The sequence below is a fragment of the Fukomys damarensis genome, unplaced genomic scaffold, assembly GCF_012274545.1.
Source record: "Fukomys damarensis isolate Sample0158 unplaced genomic scaffold, DMR_v1.0_HiC HiC_scaffold_16, whole genome shotgun sequence".
NCBI lineage: Eukaryota > Metazoa > Chordata > Mammalia > Rodentia > Bathyergidae > Fukomys > Fukomys damarensis.
In genome coordinates, this window is record NW_022900928.1 from 79956346 (window position 1) to 79979630 (window position 23285).

General features: G+C 40.9%; 1 protein-coding gene and 1 long non-coding RNA gene across 4 annotated transcripts in view; both read left to right on the forward strand.

Moving 5' to 3' along the window:
• The window catches only part of LOC104874845, a 61905-nt gene extending 54274 nt beyond the window's left edge, over window positions 1–7631 (forward strand). The window contains exons 2-3 of the long non-coding RNA XR_783890.1: window positions 966–1001; window positions 7477–7631. This is a non-coding gene — a long non-coding RNA (uncharacterized LOC104874845). The remainder of the gene's footprint in view (window positions 1–965; window positions 1002–7476) is intronic.
• The window catches only part of Ntm (neurotrimin), a 953915-nt gene that overhangs the window by 694877 nt on the left and 235753 nt on the right, over window positions 1–23285 (forward strand). The gene's annotated exons all lie outside the window — the stretch shown is intronic.

The following is a 23285-nucleotide window of genomic DNA, read 5'->3' on the forward strand; positions in this document are numbered from 1 at the left end:
TCTGCAAAAGCAAACACTCTTGCTGTGTTGAAAAATAATGAAGATCTAAGTGATTTTAAAATGGCATTTTTTGAATGTACACTAAAGTGCTACTAGATTTTTGTTTGTTTTACTGTTAATGCTCATTGAAGATGTGATCCTGCTGCAGTACAAATTTTTTCCTGTTTCTTTTCCTTTGTCTCCCCAAAATACCCATTCTAGTTGCAATTTTAATTCAAAAATCAAAATAGTCATGCATTTTGAGCTAAGTTCATAATCAAAGAAGCAAATAAATATAAAAGTAAATCATCTCATGGTAGTATCAGCTACTTTTTGTCATACATAATATATTGCTTAGCCTTGGCATACATTTTTATATATTTTAATAGAAGGGCCAATATATCAAAGTCATCATAATGTCCTCATCAACATCTCAGGTGTTACATCCACTGATATTTAGCATCCTTCATGTTGCATTATAGAGGTCCCTCAAACTCTGGCTGATAAATTATTTTTAGTTCTTTTGGGGGAAGTGTTGTTTTTAACTATTTTTCATACCAGCCTATATACCTAATAGAGTTTGTGGCTAATGAATGTGTTGAATTAAATTGAATTAGGTTGAATTGAATTGAATTGAACAGAAATAAATTGAATCCTATTGGATTATAAGCCAGAGAGTGAAAATGCATGGTGATCTAATAGTAGCTGATAATAACAGAGTGTTGAATTCATATGCCTAACTTAGGAGACATTTGATACCTCGTAAGTGGGAAAATTGTTCTCCTTCTCTGTTCTTGGTAATCCTTGCCAAGTGCACATGAATGTCCCTTGAGACTTCAGGCAATTACACAGTTCAAGCATCTTCTGTATTTGTGTGGTGGTAGATTGTGCCAGGAGGACTACAGACTTGCATTATTATTCTATATGTCACCAAGCAGGAGCTCCATTTTTTAAAGATTTTAAAAAATTTTCCTTTTGTTCAACAGCAGCTGGCTCTGTGCAAGCACTCAGGATGAAGTGATGTAAGTGCCTGTGTATCAGACAGGGGGTATCGTTTGCTAGTTTTAATTGGTAGATTCAACATCTTCCACTAACCGTGCAGAAGCCACTGGCTGAGACGTTACCATGGTAAATCAAACCCTGGTGTTTGATTGGTGGATTTCTAAAGCAGGTACAATAATTTTAATCAACTCCAGGAAAGTTGAGGCCATCTGGTTTTTGCCTCAGCTGGAAGTAATTTACCACCCAGGTGCAAAAAAAATTACCCTTAGGTCAGTAAAGGTAAACCTATCTCAATAGGTTCTAGCAGAGAATGAAAGAGGAGCAGTGTCACATAATCATTTTATCTGCTTGTTGGTATATATTTGAGCTTGGGGGAGTGAGGGGCTAGTCGTGCAACCACAACCAAGAATAGCTTTGGCAGCTGCTGTCCCATCAAGTTCCAAAGTAAATATCCCTCCAACTCATGTCACAGTAACTGCTTTAATGATCTGGTCCTGACTGTCAGCTTTCGATTTTGTAAGAATAACTTTTCTTAAGGATTACGTTGCTCAAGAATATTGCTGAAGAGCAGGCCATGTTTTAGAGGAGTAAATAGTGGTGCCAGAAACATTTACAATGAAGAGAATCTTTCAAAAATTCTCCCTCTCGAAACTGTATTTTGTCCATATGAATTTCGCGTAGCACTTCAGTCTTGTGGATATTCTTGCCATCACATAGGATGTAATGAACCCTAACCAACATGTAGATAGTGAGAAGATTTCAGAATCATTAGCTCTTTTCAGTAGTTAGGAGGATTTATTTGGCCCATGTGACATTGATTTGTTTTGGCTGCACTTGAAGTGTGTGGTCTTTGCAAGTCAATAGAAATGAAGTCCTTTATTGAATAGGAAAAACTCCATGGAGTGAATTATACAAGAAACAGAAGGCCAATGCTCTCAGTTGCTAGGGGTATTTGTGGGGACAAATACTAGGCAGGTTGTACTGGGCTTTGGAAAGTAATGCTGGGGGACTTGAAGAAAAGGTAAGGATATGTGTCTTATTCTGTTTGAGCTGCTGTTATAAAATGCCATTCAAATCATAGACACTTATTTCTCACAGTTTTGAATTCTGAAAGGCCTGAGATAAGTGTGCTAGGAGATTCTGTTTGGAGAGTTTGCTTCCTTGATTGCAGACGGTGGTCTTCTCCCTGTGTTCTCATATGGGAAAAGGGGCTAGACAGGTCTCCCCTCCATTCTGGGTGCCCTGAGACCTCATCACCCTTCAAAGTTCTCACCTCCAAATATCCTTCTTTTGAGGACTGAGTTTCAACATAGGAAAAGGAGGACATAAAATTCAGTCAGTAAGAGGTGCAAAATGTGCTTACAGAGAAGCCTTCATTTGGAGGTTGGCAAAGCCTGAGAGTTAGAACATCAGAGGTGAATCAGAAAGTCTAAGATTCTTCCACAAGTATCCCCATTCCAAAGGGCTGGACATGGGAAGACTGAAAAACCATTGTTTAAGACTTTCTCCTTCTGTCATTTGGGGGTGGAAGCCAATAGATGGCAAAGGTGAAGCAGCTAATAAACGGTTGAAGCACTGGTGAATCCCAACTCTGCAGTATTTTGTTCATAGATATAACAATCCCAAAGAGCCTAATAAACTAATGGAAGCCAGTGTCTTCGCACACTGTCTGTGCCCTAGTTATTCAGGTATTACTGAGCTGGACTTTGTCTTTTGACATGATTTTAATACTGTAAGGATGGAGATGGAACTGCCATTTGTCCAGGTACTACTTGATTATTGGCTCAATTTCCTAGAGGCCAGAGCAGACAAGAAATTAAAATGTCCTTTCTTCTGCCTTCCTGGGCTTTGTCTAGAGAGGGATACACAATAAGTAATCCTCTTGTGTGATTCATACTCCCACTTCACCTATGTTAGCAAAAACCAAAATAGGGACAAACAGAGCTGATAATAAACCATACCATCTCACCGTCTTCCTTGTCTCCAAACTTCATGTCTTTTCTGTAAGAAGTCAGAGACCATTAGAGCCCACTCAGCAGAACTTAGAAGCAGGGTAAGTTTGAAGAGTAGACTGCTCTGTCCAGCACACTACAGGCCCCAGTCAATCCACTTTAAAAGCTAACTAAAACATGGAAATCGAGGGGATAAATCATGTTGGAAAAGTGGAGGAGGAAGAGAAGAGAGGGTAGAAGGGCACAAGGAAGAGGAATATGAGAGAAAAAGAAAAGAAGATGAAGGAAAGGGAGAGATTATTTCTACACATACAAAAAGTAAAAGAGTATTTCCTAAATGACACATCATCTCAAAAATATGGTAAAAGTGATCTTTCTCCAGAAGACAAATAAATATTCATGCATATATTTTGGGGTTTAAAAGCCAGTGGACCTTGGGTTAGAATATATATGTGTTCGTAACTTTGCTAAATTGCAGTTAGGTTAGATACAAGTTGTACAAGTGGAAACACCATCTAGTTATCAAATATAGTTATTCATTATCCAAAGAAGTGCAAGAATGAATAATGAGAGAGATCTGAGGGAGGATATATTCAAGCCGACTGTCAGGAAGGGAGACTTAATGATGAGGCCTCCTACAATGATGCAACATTTTTAACGGAAAGGATTTGAAGCCACAGATTTTGGATGATTTAAAATGAGCCTCACTAAATCCCTGGATCACACAGTGCAAGAAACAAACCTGAAAATAGCTAGAGGAGCAAAGAAGAGTAACAAATCTGTATCCCTCCAGCCCCGTGATTCCCTTGCATTTCATCTTCCTTCAGGCCAAGAGCTGTACTTTCCGTAGAGAAGACAGCTTAAGTGAACTCTGCTTTGGGTCATGAGTCAGAACATCATATCTCACTATTTTAAATGGATGACCATCACGTAAAAGCACCACCTGTCATTAGTTTTGCAGAACATGGTTCACTGAAAATTGTATCAGAATTTCTGCTTAGCTGAGAAATCTTGCTCAGTATCATGGACCCATTGTCACACCTGCAAGAGTGCACATGTGCTAAAGTGTGAACACTGCAGTTGTTTATGCTGTCATGGGAAAAGGGGACGAGGATCGTATTTTCTGCTAGCCAGTCTCTGCATAGGATTGCAGGGTGTGTGGCTCTTGAAAAAAAACCTATGCAGCTGGTGGATGGGTTCATTAAGAATCATGAAAGGCAGGCTTTGTAAAAATTGTGTACATTTCAGACATTGAACACTATGACATTTCATAACCAGCACCTTCAGAAGAGATGCCAAGCTCAGATGTCTCTTCTGGAAGAACTGTGTATAATTAGGTCACTCCCAGCTCTTTGCCACATGCATGCAATATTGTCCTGCCACCATGCAATCTTACGTGCCTGGCCACTGCTCTCCCTCCTCAAAAATAGCGTCATATCAAAAAGGCACAGTCTCTGAAAAGTGCTTCTTGCACCATCCATCTTCAGGGACTTCGTATCTTGTCCCTGGACCCCCCTGAAGCACATTCCAAACTGACTTCCTCCTCTCTTATCTCTGTTCATTTCTTTCTGCTACCAGATCATAATTTTGTCCAGAACACAAAGTTATGCTATTCCATACTTTAAAAGCATTCTGTCTATTCCAATTCATGTTATAAAGTTTAAAATCTTTGGAATGTCATGCAGGGACTTCATATTGTGAGTGGAACCTGATTTTTTCTAACCATAATATAAAGAATTAAAGATAAGAAATACTAGGTTGTAATCCAGACTTTTTCCACCTGATGACTTACTGTTATTCAGCATTTACTTAAGTAGAGGAACTGTGTAGGTGTGTGGCAAATATTAGTTAAATGCAACAATTGGGTGAGGCAAATGCTTTTATCTCTATTGGTTACATCAAACTCAGAAAGGTTCAGGAATGTATCAATGAGTGAGTGGAGTCACCTCCTTTGAATCGAAGCCTATCAGATGCTAATGCCCTTGCTTTAACTATCTTGATAAACTGCTGTCTTTGCTTCTACCCATGTTTTATTGTCAAGTCTCTATTTCCTTTTTCAGTACTGTAAAATGGGGTGGTGGGAAAAGCAGCCTAGATCAGATATATAGATCAGATATATCCCATATATTTATAGTTCTCCATGTCTCACATAAAGCACAGTTTGAAAATCACTAGGATACTCTCTAGGTGCAGGCCTGCTCTAACATTTTATCTCTTGGTCATTATCAGCTTTGTTTTCCCTGTTTTCAACACCACAAATCTGACTCCTCATGTGAACCCATCATCTCAGGACATGCTGGCCATTGCATGCCTCTGTTTCTCCCTCACACTCTTTTCCCTATAGATCCTTTCAGCCTTCTCTATCCATAGAATGGTTCCCACGCCTTTGTATTTTCTGTCATCATTGTTGCCATGCTTATCTTGGAGTTAGCAGGATCTGAACACTTCCACAGGTCAATTTCTAACTGTAAGATCTGCACTGTCTTATTTGGCTGCTGTCACAAATCAGCACGGCCTTGATGGCTTGCAAAAAAGAGAAATTTAGTCTCTCACAGTTCTGGAGCCTAAAAGTCCAAAATCTATGTTATTAACTGAAGCCAGGGTGTGTGGAGGGTCCCACCCTCTTTAGGAGCTCCAGAAGAGAAACAGCTCCTTGCCTCTCCCAGCTTCCAGTGGCATCCAGGATTCTGGGCTTGTAGCTACCTCCCTCTCGTTTTCAGGGCACAGCATTTTCGTATCTTGTTCTGCTCCATCTTCATATCCTGTTCTCCTCTATATGCAAACAGATCTCCTTCTGTCTTCCTCTTAATGAACACATGTTATGCATTGAGGGCCCTCTTAACAATGTCCTCATCTCAAAGTCTTTACCAATTATGTCTGCAAGGATTGCTTCTCCCCTATATAAGATAATATCCACAGATTTAAGGTATTAGGATGTGGATAGCTTTCGAGGTATTCAACATATCAGTTAGCCAACACTTTGCCACTCATTGATTCATGCCTGTTCCACATAAAAAATATGTTGACCTCATCCCCAAAGTCTCAGCCTGCAATAGTATCACCTCATGCCCCAAATCTCATCTAACTGTTGTTAACCCCAGAAGTCCCAAATTTCATCATCTAACTCAGATATAAGTGACACTCTGGGTATGATACCCTGAGGCTGGATTACTCCCCATCGGTGGCCCTGTGAAAATGGAAAAATTCAATCATGAGATACATATAGATTAACTACTATTACAAAGAAGACACAATGGAAGGAAGAAAGAGCTTATCAGTTCTAAGAGCTGTCAAAATCCAGCAGAGCAAATTCTATTACTCTACACGTCCTAGGAATAATTCTCTGGGGCTCATATCTGTACCTTCAGAGTGTACTGCTCCGTCTTCTGGCCCTATAGCCTGGCCTCTGAGTCCAAGTCTCAGACCTCTTTCTTTTTTCTCTAGGAGCAATGCATGTTTGCAACTCAGCAATTTTATCAGCCTGTTCCTTCCTGTAGAATGCTGCAAATCCAAAAGCCTTCTTATATTCTGTTATGTTTCCATCGTTTTCAATCCATGCTGGCAATATTTCTGTTGATATAACATTCTCAAAAACTTTGTGAGTCCCCTGTGTGTATCACAGGGATTCATCCCACAAGACAGTCCAAGTGCATCTTGTGTAGACCTCTCCCAGATAATCTTTTCTCTTTTCCTGACTTTTACTGATATCGGAGACATAAACCTAATCTCAACATCATTGACAACAGTATGGTTCGACATTCACATGGCCTTCAGAGTGCATTTTGCTAACAGTCTCTTAATGTTAGCATCTTTTTTATTTATACGGATGGAAGATCCCTCAAATCATCAATTTCTCATTTTTTATCATATTATGCTGTATACACAAAAAAAGAAATCAAAATTCACCTTTTAACATTTTGCTTGGAAATTTCTATCCATAGTGATCACTCACACATTTTGTTTTCCACTAACTACAGGACACAATTCAGCTGTTTTCTGCTACTATGAACCAGCGGCACCTTTTTTCTTATCCCTAATAGCATGCTCCTACTCTACTTACTGTCTGAGACCTCACCAGAAGTGTCTCCGTGGATATTCCGTTAAAAACAATCTGGGTTTTTCTACGTACACTTAAAAAGATACTTCTATCCTGTATCCATTATTCAACTCAAAATCCAGCTACACTTTTTTTTTTCTTTTGGCCGCACCCTACTTCCCTGCATAAAATCCCCTTTGTCAAAGTTTCAACCAGAGCGGCAGAACCAGAAGGAGACATCTTCTAGGAATTATTGTAGGAATTGGCTTACAAGACTGTCAAGGCCAGTGTGCAATCAAAGGGCAGCATCAGAAAGGGTAGAAATCTAGCACAAGCTGAAGATACTGTCAAGAGGTACAATTTCTTCTTCCTAAAAGTCTCAGGTCTGTTCTTAAAGTCTTTCAACTGACCCGATGAAGCATATCTTTATCCACTTGTAGAATAATCTCCTTTACTTAAATCAGTTTGCTTTCAAAGGCTAATCACTTCTACAAAACATTTTCACAGCAACATCTGGATCAGTATTTGGTTGAACAATTGGACATCTTAGCTGAGCTCATGCAGAAACCTGGCCATCACAGTGCTTACCTGTAAGTTCTGGATGCATATGTGTGGAGTAAAACTTAAACAAGGACAAAGTGGGCCAATGCTTCCAGGACAGTAAGGAAATCATTTGAAGAACAAGAAAATCACCAAGATCTGTTTACTTGGGGCTGGTGAATCTGAATAAGGTTCAAATTATCCTTGAGCCTCCTGGAACTATATAGTGAGTATGTAGTATGTGTGTATAAGAGAGAGAGAGAAAAGTACAAATATATTTTCTGGAATTAGAGTTCATAGCTTTCAGCAGATTCACAAACGTTGCCTTGACATTTGATATATAATGAAATGAATGGGGACCAGGTCACCCATCAGTAGCAATAGTCTGTGTAAGATCCTGAATTATAACTCCAGTAAAATCTTCTGTGATTGAAGTCCCTGTGTCCCTGGGCATCCTGGAATCCACTCTTGGAGAATTCAAGGCTGTTGAAAATGGTTCTCATAGGGCTTGGCCAAGGCAGAATCAGTAGGTGCTTGTTGTACCAGACCTGCTAGGCTGTGTCCCAATAACAAAATGGAACCTGCTGGCCCCAAAATGAGTGGACAGAGCCAGAGTGCTAAGGCAGGGAGCATAACTACATGAAGGAGCCAGCCCCACCTTTCCTCTGACTTTGAAAGGGGTTAACACACGCAGATGGCTGCCAACCCCCCAAGCAGTCAGCATACTGTAAAACAATATTAACATCACTGCCTTTGAATACCATGTCTTGTAAACCCCAGGATATGACAAGCCTCTTTAGAATCTTCTTTGATTGTGTTACTCAGTCTCCCGTAGGGAAGTAGGGAGGGGTAGAGAGTAGATACCAGAAGAAACATATAATTAGGAGTCTCTTAGAACAATAAGGGTTCTCAAACACATATGCATGAAAATGATGGTTGCGTTTGGTATTTCTGTTGGTGAGTAATTAACTAACCAAATTTTGAGGGAGTGTATGCTAGCTTGGGAAATCTTATTGTTGTGAACCATGGAGAAAGAATCATTCCCTTTAGCTATATTTTCAGAGAAATACTAAGTGGAGATGTGAATGAAAAGGAAAGAGCAGACTTGCTGGAGAGATGCCATTCTGGTAATGTCAGAACTTCCTTTCAGACACAGATAAATCTTTCTTGCTATCATCTGTATTTTTAGTTTTACGGAAGACAGGAGGCCTATTGCGATGGGAGAATGCCGCGTGCCCAGATCCCCCACCACCTCCCAGGAGAGACCCACAGCCATCTCCGTGGATCTCTGGTTTTTTTTTCCCCACTGTTGCAGTTCCTCATCACTGCAGAGTGTCTGCATCATGGGGAGGGGTAGCTTTTTTATTTTACTGTTGAGCAGAATAGAGGTATTCTCTTGGGAACTCTTCTGAGCGAACAAGTTTTTGACAAACACTTACATAAAGTTCCTCTCTGGCCAGATCCGAACAGATCTGAAGATGGTGTCATTTCTGAAAAATGAGGCTGGTTTATGAGCTCAGCCCTCCTGAGCACGGCCGGCAGCTGCGGCTGGGAGATGGGCTGGCTCTGTCTGTCCTGCACACCACTGGAGTCTTGTGTCATTGGCATTAAAAAACAGAATCTGGCAGTTCTCTAGGCTAAGGGTTTACAAATTAAAGCCCTTCTTTATTAAAAACAAAGGACCAGACTGAAGCATTTTTCATTTATGAAGGGAAATCCCATAAGAATAAACTATTTTGTTTTATTTTGGAGAACTGGGGCATGGGAATTATCTTCCGTGGGTCTCAGTTCAGTCAGCTAGAAGAGTGGGAGTAGGGGTGCTTATTATCCTTAGGAGTGTGGTGGGGCTTAGGGAAGCAGTGTGTGATGATTTGGAGATGTAAATGGGCCCAACACAGCATTGTGTTAGTAGTAAGAATGCAAAGTAAGCTTTGGAACTGACAAGCCATGAATACTGTAAAAGGGAGAAATGGCTTCACTTTTTCTCCAGAAAGATAATTGAGGGATATACGACCACTTAAATAACATGGGAAGAGATTCAGAGGGTCCTGACCTGAAGTAATCTTTAAAAACCGGAAGCTGAAACTCCAAGGTAAACCTCCTGGAGCCACCCATTAAGGTCAGTTCTGTTTTCAAATTCAGCACCATTAGTACAGCTGTCTAGTAGTTTGGGCTCCTGTGTGGCACAAGGTGTACATTCAGGCACCAAAGCAAATGCTGTGACCAAGGAGTTGTTCCTCCCCTGAAACCCTTTTTTACATCAGCACTTTGTGGTCCTCTTCTTTATTTCTTCAGTCCACTCTCCTATCAGCTGCAAACCCAGTTTGTGTTTGCTCTGCTATCCACCAGTGTACACACCTGTTCTCCCATCAGGACACTGCGGATCTGCTTCGAGGTTGGAACTTCAGGAGGTCGACATGGTTGGAATGTGTGCTCTCAAACTGCTGTCACAGTGCCAGTTCTAATTGGCTAAGGATGGGTCTTGAAATGTCACCGAAAGATTTATCTCTCAGCACAGATTCTCCCCCAACTAATTTGCAATAGGCCACTGGATAATGGGCTGTTTGGAAAACAAGGCACAGTCTCAGGTGCCTTTTTGTTTTAAAATGAAGTTGGTAGGCTTTTGGAAGCCAAATAGCTCCTGGGAAGGAAACCCATAACTAACTAAGGTAGAGACCAGTTGGCAAGGAGAATCAGAGGCCTTGTTTGCAAGAGATCTGGCTGTGTCTTCCTCCGGGAGTGCTGTTTCTGCTTTTGCAGGGACAAGGAAGGAGAGAACACCCCTGGGAGGTCCGGGCTTATAAGGAAATCCATACCCTCCTTCTGGGTCCCTTTATATCCTATCAAGAGAAGATAGTTCATGAAAAGTGGATTTTCCCTATGCTGTTTTGGTTTCCAGGGAAAATGTATTTGCTTGCTTTGAAGGTGCTGCTGACCATAAGGTACTTGTTGATGTAATAATTGTTTTATAGGATTGGAAGAAGTGGGAAGAGCCTGACCATGCCAAATGCACAGAGTATAAGGCACATGTCTAAGTCAGAAACACTGTAACACTGTTCACTATGGGCAGGATGTGTAGTGATGAATGAATATATAAAGAAAATGCAGTTTATACATACAATGGAATATTGTTCAGCATTTATAAAGGGGGATAATCTGGTATCTGGGACTCTGTGGAGGAACCTTGAAGATATTGTGCTGATTGAGATAAACCAATTTGGGAGGACAAATACTGGATAATTTCACTTATGCATAGTATCTAAAATAGGCAAATACATGAAATTGAAGAATATAATGGTTGTCTGGCTGGGGAGAAAGGAAAATGAGAAGGTCTGAATCAACTGCTATAAAGTTTCATTATGCAAAATAAATCAGTTCTAGAGTTCTGTGGTACAGCATTGTTCCAGCAGTAAACAATATTGTATTGCAAACAAATATTTTAAGGGTAGACTTCATGTTGCCCCAACAAAGTAAAATTTTAGAAAAGCAATATTAAAACACGAAAGCATAATTTGCAAAACTAAGGTACAGTAATATTTTTGGTGGTCCAACATTCAAAGTCCCACTTATATTCCCTCTAGAATTCCCTTCCAAGTTGAAATTCTAGTTGGTTTCACATTTCTTAAAATAGCAAAGCATATTCTTGTTCATTGGTTGTTTTATATACTTGTTATATATCTAAGTAAGAAGGAAATTTCTGATGATCTCGCATACAAACAAAGCTCCTGTCATCTCCAAATGGCTCTGGATTTTCTGAGCTATTATTAACCTAGAGCATATAGATAATTGCAATCTACACAGAAATCTAAAAATAAAGTGTTTATTCATTTTCTGTGGGGTTTTTTTTTCCACATTGCCTTTTTTCCAGAAAGATTTACAAGCACTCAGATTAAAGGATGATTCTTTCCTTTCCCTCCCTCTCTCCCTCCCTCCCTCCCACTTCCTCCTGGAAAACTGAAGAAAAAGTGAAACACCCTAAAGGCAGAAATCAGGAGAAAAGAAAAAAAGTACAGCCAAGCCCTTATTAATCTGTCTCAGAATGATTGAGAATTGGCCGAAAACCTAATTCTTCATATGGAATAGCTAACCTTTATCTTGCTGGCATTTACCTGCACAAAGGTAAATATTGATAGTGTTGGTGGATATGTAATCAATGACATACTTTCATCGTTTGTTTTTTAGGCCCCAGACACAATAGTATTGATTACCTCATGCATTTCATGCTAAATAGCTGCATTAATCCGACTTAATGAGTGTATGTTATTGAAACAGCTGTAACCTGTTTATAGCAACTGTCCTGCTTGCTAAATATTTCTTTTCTTCATCTGCAACCTTTGTTTGATTCTTGAGGATCAGGGGCCAACAATCTTTTACCACAAAGGGCCAAATGGGAAATATTTTATATTTCTGCTACAGCAAAGCAATTCCTTCTTAAAGCACAGAAATAATAAGAGATGATATTAAGTCAAGCAACATGACTGGGCTTCAGTTAATATCCATTCACTAAGACAGTGGGTGGATGGAAATTGAGCCATTGACTGCACTTGTTAGCCCCCACTGTGGTACAGAGTTGGAGAAAGTAACCAGGTTTCCCACCGTGATGTGTCGAAGCCCAGCTATGTAGAAGGTGTAGTGGACAAGCTGGTCTAGTCTGCTGTTCTGTGGACCTAACATCTCATAAAGAGGATGAAACAAAATAGCTGATAAGAAAGCAATCTAACAAAATATTTTCAGTTGACAATAAATCCTATGGGGAAAAGAAAAGTAATTTGATAAAGAAAAGTTGGGTGATAGATAATTTATAGTAGGGGAATGATGGTATTTTAAGTGTGAATCCATATTTCCAGTCCTACATTAACAGTGTTTAGGAATCTCTCAACCTCAAATTCCTTGTTTATAAAATAATTGCAGCATTTATTTCATAGTATTCTATTGATGAGAAGGTAAAATTTTTGAGATGTCTTTTGTAAAACAGTAAAGCCCAGTGTAAGTTCATTCTATCTTAATCAATTTACTCCTGTTCTTGTTTTCCAAAGGTGAGTCTTGCATATAGGCAGCCAAATGGACACCTAGTGATAGGGGTGATGAGTGACCTCCTGAGGTGATTAAGAATCCACTGTTTCTAAGTTGTGACCTGAAATACATACTCTGTTTCCACTTCCTGAATGTAGGTTCCTGTGAAAGTCTGGAGTTGTTAGAGAACCCACTCCCACAGACTGGAGAAGGAAGGAAGGAAGGGCAACTGCAGCTATCTTGCTTAGTCCTATCACATTAGCCAAGAGCTGTACAAGGGTATTGGATTCCACTTTTTCCTGAAGCCCACTGTACACCACCACTATCTTCCAAGATAGTAAAATTATCATATCACAGTGGAGATGGAGATTCAGAGCAACTAACTGTGTTCCTTAAGGCCATCGAGCTGAAGAGTGACAGAATTCAAGCCCAGATCTGCCCAGTCTAAAGCCAATGCTCTGTACACCAAATAGCAGTCTCCAGATTTTTTTTTAAATTCTTACATCCACCTATGAAAAAACAAATTATACAAAATGAAACAAAGAAAAAAACAATGACAATTAAAATAAACAAAACAACTTTTGGGCATCACCCATAATATCCATAGAGCTATTGGTGGCATCAACTGATGTTTTTTTTTGAAACATTGTACTAATGTATAGTGAGCAAAGGATCATACCTTCACAAAATAAATGAAAGAATTTATGTTTTCCTACCCCACATGTGCAGTTACTGCTGTTTCTCCATCTACTTTGGGCCCTTTCGACACTCCACATAGACACATCGGGAGAAACAATATTTTTGTCTGCCCGCTAAAGCTAGTTTAATTCTTATATGTGGCCCTGCCTATGTAGGCTGCAGGCTTTGTTTTCTGAGAATTCAGATGAGAGCTATGTTGTCTGGTGAAGCTGGCTCAGGCTCCTGGGAAGTGATACACTCATTGGTGCGAGTTTCATCCTTCAGCAACTCAGTAGCACAGGGGTTAGAGTGTTGCCAGGATTTGGGCTTAGCCTCCTGTGGAGCTGTGCGGGCTGAAGCTGCAGCACGCTTACCACAGGGTATCTGGGTGAGTGCCACTGGGTGACCTAAGCGGTAGGCCATTTCAGAAAATGAACTGCTTCTTCCAGCACACAAATATCTTGCTAATTAGCAATTAGCCATTAAGGGAGAAGAAACAGAGAGGAACTGGGGATCTGAAATAGTCTTCTAAGAGATATGGAGAAAGAAAAAAACCCAGCATTTAATGTACACCAGCTAGAAACTGGCTTCATTTGGGCACAAGTCTCCAGCCATTTTTCTAAATGTTTTAGATTCAGCAAAGGACCCCAATGCATTCTGCCAAGTGCTTTTCCCTTTAATTTTTAAATGCATTCAAATTTCAAGGGGAATTTAATCCGTATGTTTCTGGTTCTTTTACACTTAACTCATCAAAATGTTGTTCTTTAAGAGCTGTTTGATCTGTAAGGCTTATGAGCCTTTGTTATAAGCCTTTTCAAAACCTCTTTCCCCTTTTTGAATCAGCAAATGGAATTGTGCCAATTCTGAATGGGATTTGAATTTATAAAAAAAAAAAGTCCAACTTTAGGATTAAATGCAGAACCTCGAGAGTATCTGACATGACTTTGCAGAGAGGCACACTTGACCCTTGCATGGTGGTAAAAGCACCTGTACCTTGGGGTAGAGCCAATGCAGGGACTGGTACTTGCGCTTAGTGCACAGAAAAGAAGGGCAGGGGCACAGTGGGCACATGTGTCATATAGAAAATCAGGAAACCTTAGCACTAGGTGTCATCTAGCTCTTCCTCCTGCCCAGTGACATCTGGAACACATATTCATTAGAACTATGATGCTAATAACTATGATGGCCAATGCTCATGGAGACCACCAGTGTTGCAGATGTCTTCTGAAGTTCGGTATGTGCATCAGCCCTCTTAACCCTCATCAGAATTCTATGAGGCAGACATGGGGTAGTAACATTTTGTGGATATGAGGTGAAGGTACAGAACTAGTGGTCTTGGGTTTGAATTCCAGCATCAACATCATTAAGTTCTACTGTCTTAGAAAAGTTTTTTAATTCTCTGAAAATTGTGCTTCTATTTGATGTTTCTCCTGGTGTTGCCAGTGATCCTGATGATGTTGTCACTGCTCCAGAGACGGGAGAAGTCGCTATCTCATGGTGCAGCCCCTTCTATTACTAACTACTATAATTAGAAAGATAGCTTTTTTTCCTGTTTGTGTGTCAAAATCCCCTGCCTTATAAATTACACCCATTAATTCTAAAACAGTTGCCTAACTCCTCTTCCACGTGGCAGACCTTCATATATTCGAAGATAATTATGATCTGCCTTATCTTTTCCAAGACCAATAACCAGCTTGTGATATGGACCTGTTTCTTGACCTTTGTCCTACACTGGTTACACTTTCCTGATGCAGCATAACTAAACATGATCTTCTAGATTATCCTAGATGAAGTCTGACTAGTGTAAAGTACAATGGGACCATACTATTTTCTATTTTGTTTTATGTTCCATTTAATATGGTATTATAATCCATTGGCTTTGGGGCTACCACATTATACCCTTTTATTTATCTAGGGTTAATTTCAACTAATATAAGATTTCATTATATGAATTATTTTTAAGGTATATTCATTTCCTATACTTCTGTAATTGATTTTATTTTGAAACATCTACTTTACCATGTGTCTTATCAAGTTAATAAAAATTACTATAGATTTCATGGTGGATAATGTGTATCTACAGAGTATTTTGGTTTTTTTTTGTTTTTTTTTGTTTCGTTTTGTTTTTTGGTACCAGGGATTGAACTCCGTCCTTGCGCTTGCAAGGCAGGCCACTGAGCTGAGCCGCTGAGCTAAATCCCCGGCCCTCTACAGAGTATTTTGATGTCAAGTGCAGATGTGGACATATGGGAAGAGATTCAAGTATTCCTGTTGATATGTTAACTAACTTCTTAGATTCTAGATGGTTAAGTCTTTAGAATCTCATCCTGAAGAGTCATTGTAAAGCTCAGGTAAGTTTCATCATGAAAGAATGCTAAAAAAAAAAAAAAAAATCAATGACCCTTGGCCTTCCAATTGGGTAAGCAACAGAGAGTGAGCGGCAGGCCTTCATAGGACATCTTTTAATTTGCCAAGTGACTCAATGTGCAGTCACTGCAGAAAGCATGCACCAGCTGTGCCCACATGGCCCACTCAGCTGGACTGTTCTTCAAAGAGCAGACAGGCTTATCTGGGTACCAAATCCCATGCCAAGAAGATCATCATTGGGTTTGAACATTTGCATGAGATCCCCTGTAGCCAAGGGTAGACAGCTTTGCTTTACATAGACAGCTCTCATCTTTCAAGCCAGCGAGCGGCCTCAACAACTGTTGGACCCTGTGCTCAAATGTCTGGATGCAGGGGTGAGCGTCAGCCCTACTGGTGATTCCAGCCATCTGCCCCTTACCTTCGACCTACACTTCATCTTGCTGCTCCCACTAGCTCTGCCAGCACTTTTAAGCTTCAGTGACCTATTTCATTTGGGAGCTGGGCAGTCTCTGCAGGTTTTTGCTTAACCTGAGAGCTTTTCAAAAGCATCTCCATGGAAATTTCTTCTCTTGCTAACAGTCATTAGTTTGGATTTAAATCTCAGAAAACTGTGAAATGTACTTGTTTCATATGATGTTTCCTGAGTGGCCACATGGAAATCTAATAGTAGGGGAGCTTGAGGCAAGTGAGAAAGAAGAGAATTGATTAAGCAGTAGCAGCTGCATTCCTGATATGCACAGAGCCCAGTGCTAGATGTAGGAGTAGCATGAAACTCACAGCCAGAGGTCTCTGTGCTCTATTCAGAACTGAGGACCATTCAGTGTGGATGAAAGGAAGATCTGTAAAGAAAGTAATGTAAGTACAAGAAAGAAAATGCAATCAGATGCTAAAGGGTTTGGCATAGTCTGTAAATGCTTTGATCACTCAAATGAAGAGGATCTCACTGTCAGCCAGAGGACCCCAGAGGCTGGACTGGGCCTGGGTGTTTGAACCTAGTCAGATTTTAGTTGATACAGAAAAAGGTGACTTTGGGGAATGGTAATGAATCGTTGGGAACTTGTATTTGCATACCAAACACCCACACAGACATGCATACACACACAGGCATCATGGGAACAGTAAGTCAGCATTTCATCCTCACTGGCTATCATAACAAGAATTACGTTGCTTCAGACTCCAGTAGAAGCATTACCATCTTTCTAGGAAGACCTTTCACTTATCCTTAGATAGGCACAACTCTTCTTAAAAGCCAAGCTAGCCCTTCAAATCTATTAATGATTCTCTGAAATAGTAAATATCCTTCAGAAATAGTCCAGTGATATGCAGAACATAAAAAGCATCTACAGTATTTGTACTCTCCAGAGCCCTCATTGACCACTCCCCTGTGCACTTCTGAAGCATGTCTTAGTCCATGTAATTCCCACAACACCCTCAGAAGGTAGGTATTATTATCCCATTCACAGACAAGGGAGATAAGGTACAGAGAAGTTGAGCATTTTGCTTAAGGGAAGATCACTCATAGCAATGGTTTGAGGCTGTCAACCAGGAATCAGACTTCAGAGCAGGTGCACATTTAAACAATGTCCATGTGTAATAAAATGGTTTAAATCTGTGTATCAATTGACCATTTGTAGATGACTTTGCATTCCTTCATGACTTCCATCACAACTTCTCTGTGGCAGAGTGTTACACCAACAACAAAGCTGAAGCACAGGGCATGTTCCTCTAAGGTGTTATGATCTCTCTGCTCAGACCTGCTGGTCATCTTTGCGTGACTAATCAAGCACACTGCCCTCTTGGCCCATGATCTTACCCCATCTAACGAACTTCTCCCTTCTATATGAGCATTGTGGCCCACAGTTGCCCTATGAACTTTGCCATCATGGCTAGTGTCTCCAGCTACTCAGCCACTAAATCAGATACCCTGCACTTTGACTAGGAAACCCTAGCCTTCCCTGTTGATCATTCAGTCTTATCTCTTTGGTGACCTCATTGGACCCTTCTGCTCCTCCATCACTGTCCTTTCCTTCAGTCCTTCAATTTCATTCTTTCTTCCCTTCCTCCCCTACCCAGCCTGGAGGCAAGGACTATGGTTCACTTAATTGTAAATATCCTCATGCCCAGTACCTCACTGTTCTATCCTATTCTTCTGGCAAAACTCAACTCCAGAAAAATTCACATCATAAGAGTTTACACTGAGTCCTGCTGAGGAAAATCAAAAGTTTCTTTATAGTGACACTATCATGAATTCATGATGCCTGACCTATGAACCCACCAAAACCCTGGCAATTTTGTTTCCCAATTTAATTGTCTCTTGTTCCACAATGTCTCTCAGTTCCATTTTTTAGTTTTCTCCATTCCATTTTCTATTTTTAACTCTGCTTGCCTCGTGTCCACCTGAGGACATTATGCTTCTATATTGCTCTTTCCTTTTTTAGGTTTCAACTTCAGTACCATTTTCTCAATGGTACTTTTCTTTATACCTGTATCCTTTCATAATTTCCAGTGATTCTCATTTACAACACATACCATATGTTTTATGTGTTTATTACTTGTTTGACTTTACTATTGTCTGTAAGTTGCATGAGGTCGAAAGTGTATCATATTTTCAGCATGTACACATTTCAGAAGGTGGCCAATAATATTTCTTTAAGAAACAGATGACTGAATAAATTAGTGAAAGAAGTAAAATGTGCATATACCATCACACAAGAGTGCTCCCAAACTCCTGCAACATATTTGAACCCCTTTGTCTTCTTCCTCTTCTCCTGCAAAGAAAAGCTGGGTTTTCTAATGTTGCTACAGACCTTGCTTGCTCTCATCTTTATGGCCCTCCTGTTTTATAGTTTTTCTGCCCTTTTCGATCTCTGTAAACTCTGACTTCTTGCTGTTCATCTTCAGCAATTAAATATGTTCAAGTCTATTTCATATTTAAAATCTTTGCATGATTTCTTGTTCAGTTTTTATCTCTTCCCCATCTCAACAATAAATGATTCTAGATATTGTGGTGTTGTGTCTTTCAGCTCACATTTCCTCCTCCATCTGGCCTCTGTTCTGCCACGCCTCTGAAAATATGCCCACCAGGATGATCCTTGGCTCTCTGCTTCTTTACAAGGGGGACTTTGCAGTAGTGATCCTGACCTCCTCAAGTCATTCAGCATCTCTCCCCTTGTTTCCGTGAGCCTGTGGGCTTATCTCGTCTTTCTTAGTGTTCTTTGTGGCTCTGTCCCTTCTGCAAGTCACAGAAAGGTTGCTGGCACCTGTGGCTTCTTATTGTAATCTTATCCCTGGGTTCTAGTGTCATCCAAATGCTGGTGATTCCCATACCATTAGCTTTAGCCTGACTTCTTCCTTGGCTTTCGGTGTCTGTTCTCTTAGATCTCTATGTAGAGATCCAGAGACACCACAGCCTTAGGAACTGTAACCTGCCCCTGTCACCATGCCCAAAAGTGCTTCCCATACAGTGATCCCTCACCCAGACTATGAAGCCAGAAGCTGCATACCACACTACCTCCTCCATTTCTACTTCTCAAGTCTCCCTCAGACTGACCATTTCTATACCCTCTACCCTTTGGGTAATCAAAACTGCCTTGTGCTCTCATTCAGATTATTATAGCAGCTTCTATCTGGCCTTCTCACCTTGGGCTGCCCCAGATTCAGTTCATTCTCCCTGCTGCAGTTAGAGAGAGGCTTTGAAATGGAAATGCAATTCAATTCTTTCATTTTTAGAGCTTTTCATTCGTTCGTTCATCCTGATGGAATACAGTTACACTTCCTTATGTTGGACTTAACAGACCTTAAGCCTTTTCATTGGATACCATTGTTTCGCTTTCCATTTCTACTCTCAACCTCTCTGTGGTATGTAGCTTGTTTCTCCTCACATACTGCTTCTGACCAACATTCTGACAATATTACACCTCCATTTCCTCCTATGATCTCTCCTGCTTCTAGACATTTGCTTATGCTTTTGCAGGGAGTACTCATTTCTGTGAGTAACATGCACTCTGTGAGCCCACAAGAGTACTGTACCTGGGAAAGAGCTCAAGACTTGGATTCAGCTTGCCAACTTACTCTTCTGTCCTTCTATCTGTCAGTAGTTCACTCAACAAATACTGGATCTTGCACTCATCTTCTTCTTTCCTCTAAAGTGTACTCCTCCTGGCTATCTCCTACCTGTCTTCATGTTCCAACTCAGGCAGCAACTACTCCAGAGTACTTTGTTTTTTTTTTGTTTGTTTGTTTGTTTGTTTTTTGATGCCCATACATACACTCACACATCTTTCTTTTGAGATGCTATATTGTATCCTGAAATTCTTGGATCACAGCACCTCCCTTACGTCATTTCTTGACATGTGTGGAATGCCTTTTTTGCACAAGGCACTGTACTGGGTTCCACCCAAATTACCTATTGCTGGATTACTTGCCTGTGTTAGTAGTAGATGGCATGCTCTCGGTGGGCAGTGACAGTGACAATTTCACAATTCCATCTTATCACTAATTAGCACTGTTCTTGGGTTATGGTAGATGGTCAGAGATAATGGGAGATTCCCCCACAATATTTGTTGGCTAGCTGACAGATTAGAAAGATGGAAGAGTAAGTTGGTGAGCTGGGTCTCTGGTTCCACATCCTGTGCTTCCCCAAGGGCACTGTGCTCTCCAGGGGATCTGAAAGCTGTGCTACTGCAGAGGACTTGCTGTCCCCAGGGGATGCTAGCGATGCAGAGCAGGGGCAGGGCTTGCTCTCCTTGACTACTCTGGGCCTTCTTCATCTCATCCTTCACTTTCAGACACTCAACCCTTAAGAACTTTAGTCCCTCTCCTTAGAAAGACCCAAGCAATGACTGAGTAACATATATCTGAAGAATTAAATTGGGAAGAGCTGAATAACTGGTTAGAATTCAGCAGTCTGTGGAGGACACTGGACTCCAGGTGTTGGTAAATAGAAGCCCCTTTCAGCAGCAGAGCAGCAGGCTTTTCCTCCTCTTTTATTATGATGATTATTATTATTTTTGTGGTTTCCATGGAAACAACCAGAGTGAGAGAACAAAAAAGTCAAGGAGGTTAGAATGATGAGACAGCCCCCATATGCTTAAGAAGATTGTATGTCTCTGTGTGTGCGTGTGTGTGCGCGTGTGTGCGTGCACACACACACTGTCTTCTTTTTATTCTTCAACACAGCTGGGTCAGGGGAAATTGTGATGTTTATTTGAGGCATTTGTTACAATCGGGCTCAACCAAGAGACAACCATCAGCTTTTAGCAATTAGGGAGTCTTTGTAATGACAGCTCCATCAGATTAATAGCAGGATAAAGGAAGGCAGAGATGGAGACATTCCAAGTGCAACCCAAAGGAGTGTCACAGAAAAGGAGGGGACTCCAAGTGGAGTTAATGCCTGGGTGCACCTATTGTGTGTTCATTGGAGTGGGATCACTGTGGGTGCCTTCTTTAGGGTTTGAAGAGCTGCCCCTGGGACAGAGTCCTGGAGGACCTCATCTGTTTTCTCTCTGTCTTTCTGATTCTTTCCCTAAAGTTGGGGTTCCAAGAAAAGCATTTTCTCAGAACCATCTAGCAGAGCATTACCATCTGAGCTGCCAAGCAGGTCACCAGAATCCTACCAAAGAATTCATTATTTACTGTCTCCACTGTGCCTGTGTAGGGACTGGCAAGCCATCTCCTAGGGTTCATTTTTGGCCATTGTATTCAGATAGACTTGAAATCTCAGAAGTGAAAAGAAGCTCATTATAATCGACAGTTTAGTAGGGAATATAAAAGACAGGAGCCAAAGAGGATTTCCCTGACAATGACAATGACCTGTCCATGTCAGCCTGTTTTCCCTCTTCTTTGTGTCTGAAAAGCTAAGCACTTCATTTCCCACCCTGCCATGGTCAAAGGGTGACCAAGGGGCTGGCCCCCATTCTTTCAGAGACATGTGCCACTCTCAGATTTTGCACCAAGTGATTCAACACTGAAGGCAATGATCTTAAGATACAAGTACTATAAAGCAAGAAAGCCTAGCACTCTGGCTGCTGAAAGAGCAGCCCAGGCACAACCCACCCCAGCTCCATCCTAGTCTAATAACCTGGAACATCCATGGAGGACTGTGGCTGAGCCAGTAAGACTCTTCTTTTGTTTCAACCACTAAGTTTTGAGTTTACTAGTTTCATTCATTAGTGACATTGGACAGGAAATGAGGAGATGAGCCAAAGAGACATGGGAATCTCAACTCAGCCTTCTGAGTAGATTCTTAACTCTTGTGTGGCAAGAGATGTCAGAATCCGTCAGTGTGAGGCACAGATTGATTTATTAGGTAGTTCAAAAGGAGGAGAGGATAGAACGGATTCCAGTTTGAGCAGTTGGAGGGACTCACTCTGATGAAGAGCTTCAGACTGCCCCCTTGTGGAAGAATTAGTTTAGCGTTTGTGGATTAGCTGCTGTGGTGGGCTAGGGTTCCAGTGGATCCTTATTTCAGTTCTGGTTTTATAGTTTTGGTGGGATCCCTACAGCTTGAGGGACAGTTTGGCTACCATGACATGATGGATCTTTCTGGGGAGAGGTGATCTTATCATGGGGTAATCTGCAAGACTCAGCTTTTCCTGGGGTCTGAGGTGATGGTAGGTCTGAAGACTTCTAGGGTATTGAGACTACATGCTGTAAAATTTAGCAAAGCTGGCTATACTTGCAAACCCTCAAAATAACTTTGCTACTTTTTTTTTTTGAGGTACCGAAGATTGAACTCAGGGTTGTTGCACTGAGATATATTCCAAGCCCTTTTTAATTTTATTATTCTCATTTTACTTTGAGATAAAGTCTTGCTAAGTGGCTAGGCTGCTCAGGCTGGGTTTGAACTTGCAGTCTTCCATCTTGGCCTAAGACTCCCAGAGTGCTGGGATTACAGGTTTGTACCACCACATCTGTCTCTAGTTACTCTTATCTTGGTGTTTTCAAATCTTGACAGGACTGGGGTAGACAAGGTCAACTTAGTGCTAAGAAACCCTGAACACAACACTCCTTAAGTGGTTAACATGGTTACATGCAGAGCTGAGCGGGATATGATACAAAGTTTTAAGGCAATAAGTATGACAAAACATTGGGTTTCCTTGTCTCCTTTTTACCTGTCTTTGTTTTTTCTGTCCTACCTCTTTCATGTCCTGACTAGCACAGCACGTCACTGGGAAGCGGAGGAAGTCGAGTGTTATTTCCTAACCCTTCCCAGTGCCTTGTCAGCTCCTTTCACCTGCCACAGCTCCTCTCTAACAAAGTAAGTCCAGCCTGAGTGACAGATTCTGACAGGCCATTCTGCCTCTCCTTCCATACCTTTCCCAGTGACTTGCCCCTACAGGTTTCAGCTCTTTCCTCCACTAAATAATTATTCTTTCCTCCTATCTTCTGATCACAGGCCTTTTATTGCAAGAAGCAACTCAGTTACATATTACCAGAGTAGCAACAGAGTGTGTTGTAATTGGCCAGAAATCGGTCTTGAAATGTCAAGGAAAGATTTATTTCCTAGTGCAACCTCTCTAGGTGTTAATTTTGCTATAGGCTGCTGGATAATGGTTCCTGCTCACAATAGGCAAGAGTTCCTAATCAGAATACAGGGTTGTAATTGGGTTGAAGGGATTTTAAATCATTAAAGTTGCATTTAGAAAGGGGAATAGAAATAGAACCCCAAGATTGAATGACTCACTTAGTATTTAATGAGAGAGTCATAGAGTATTACT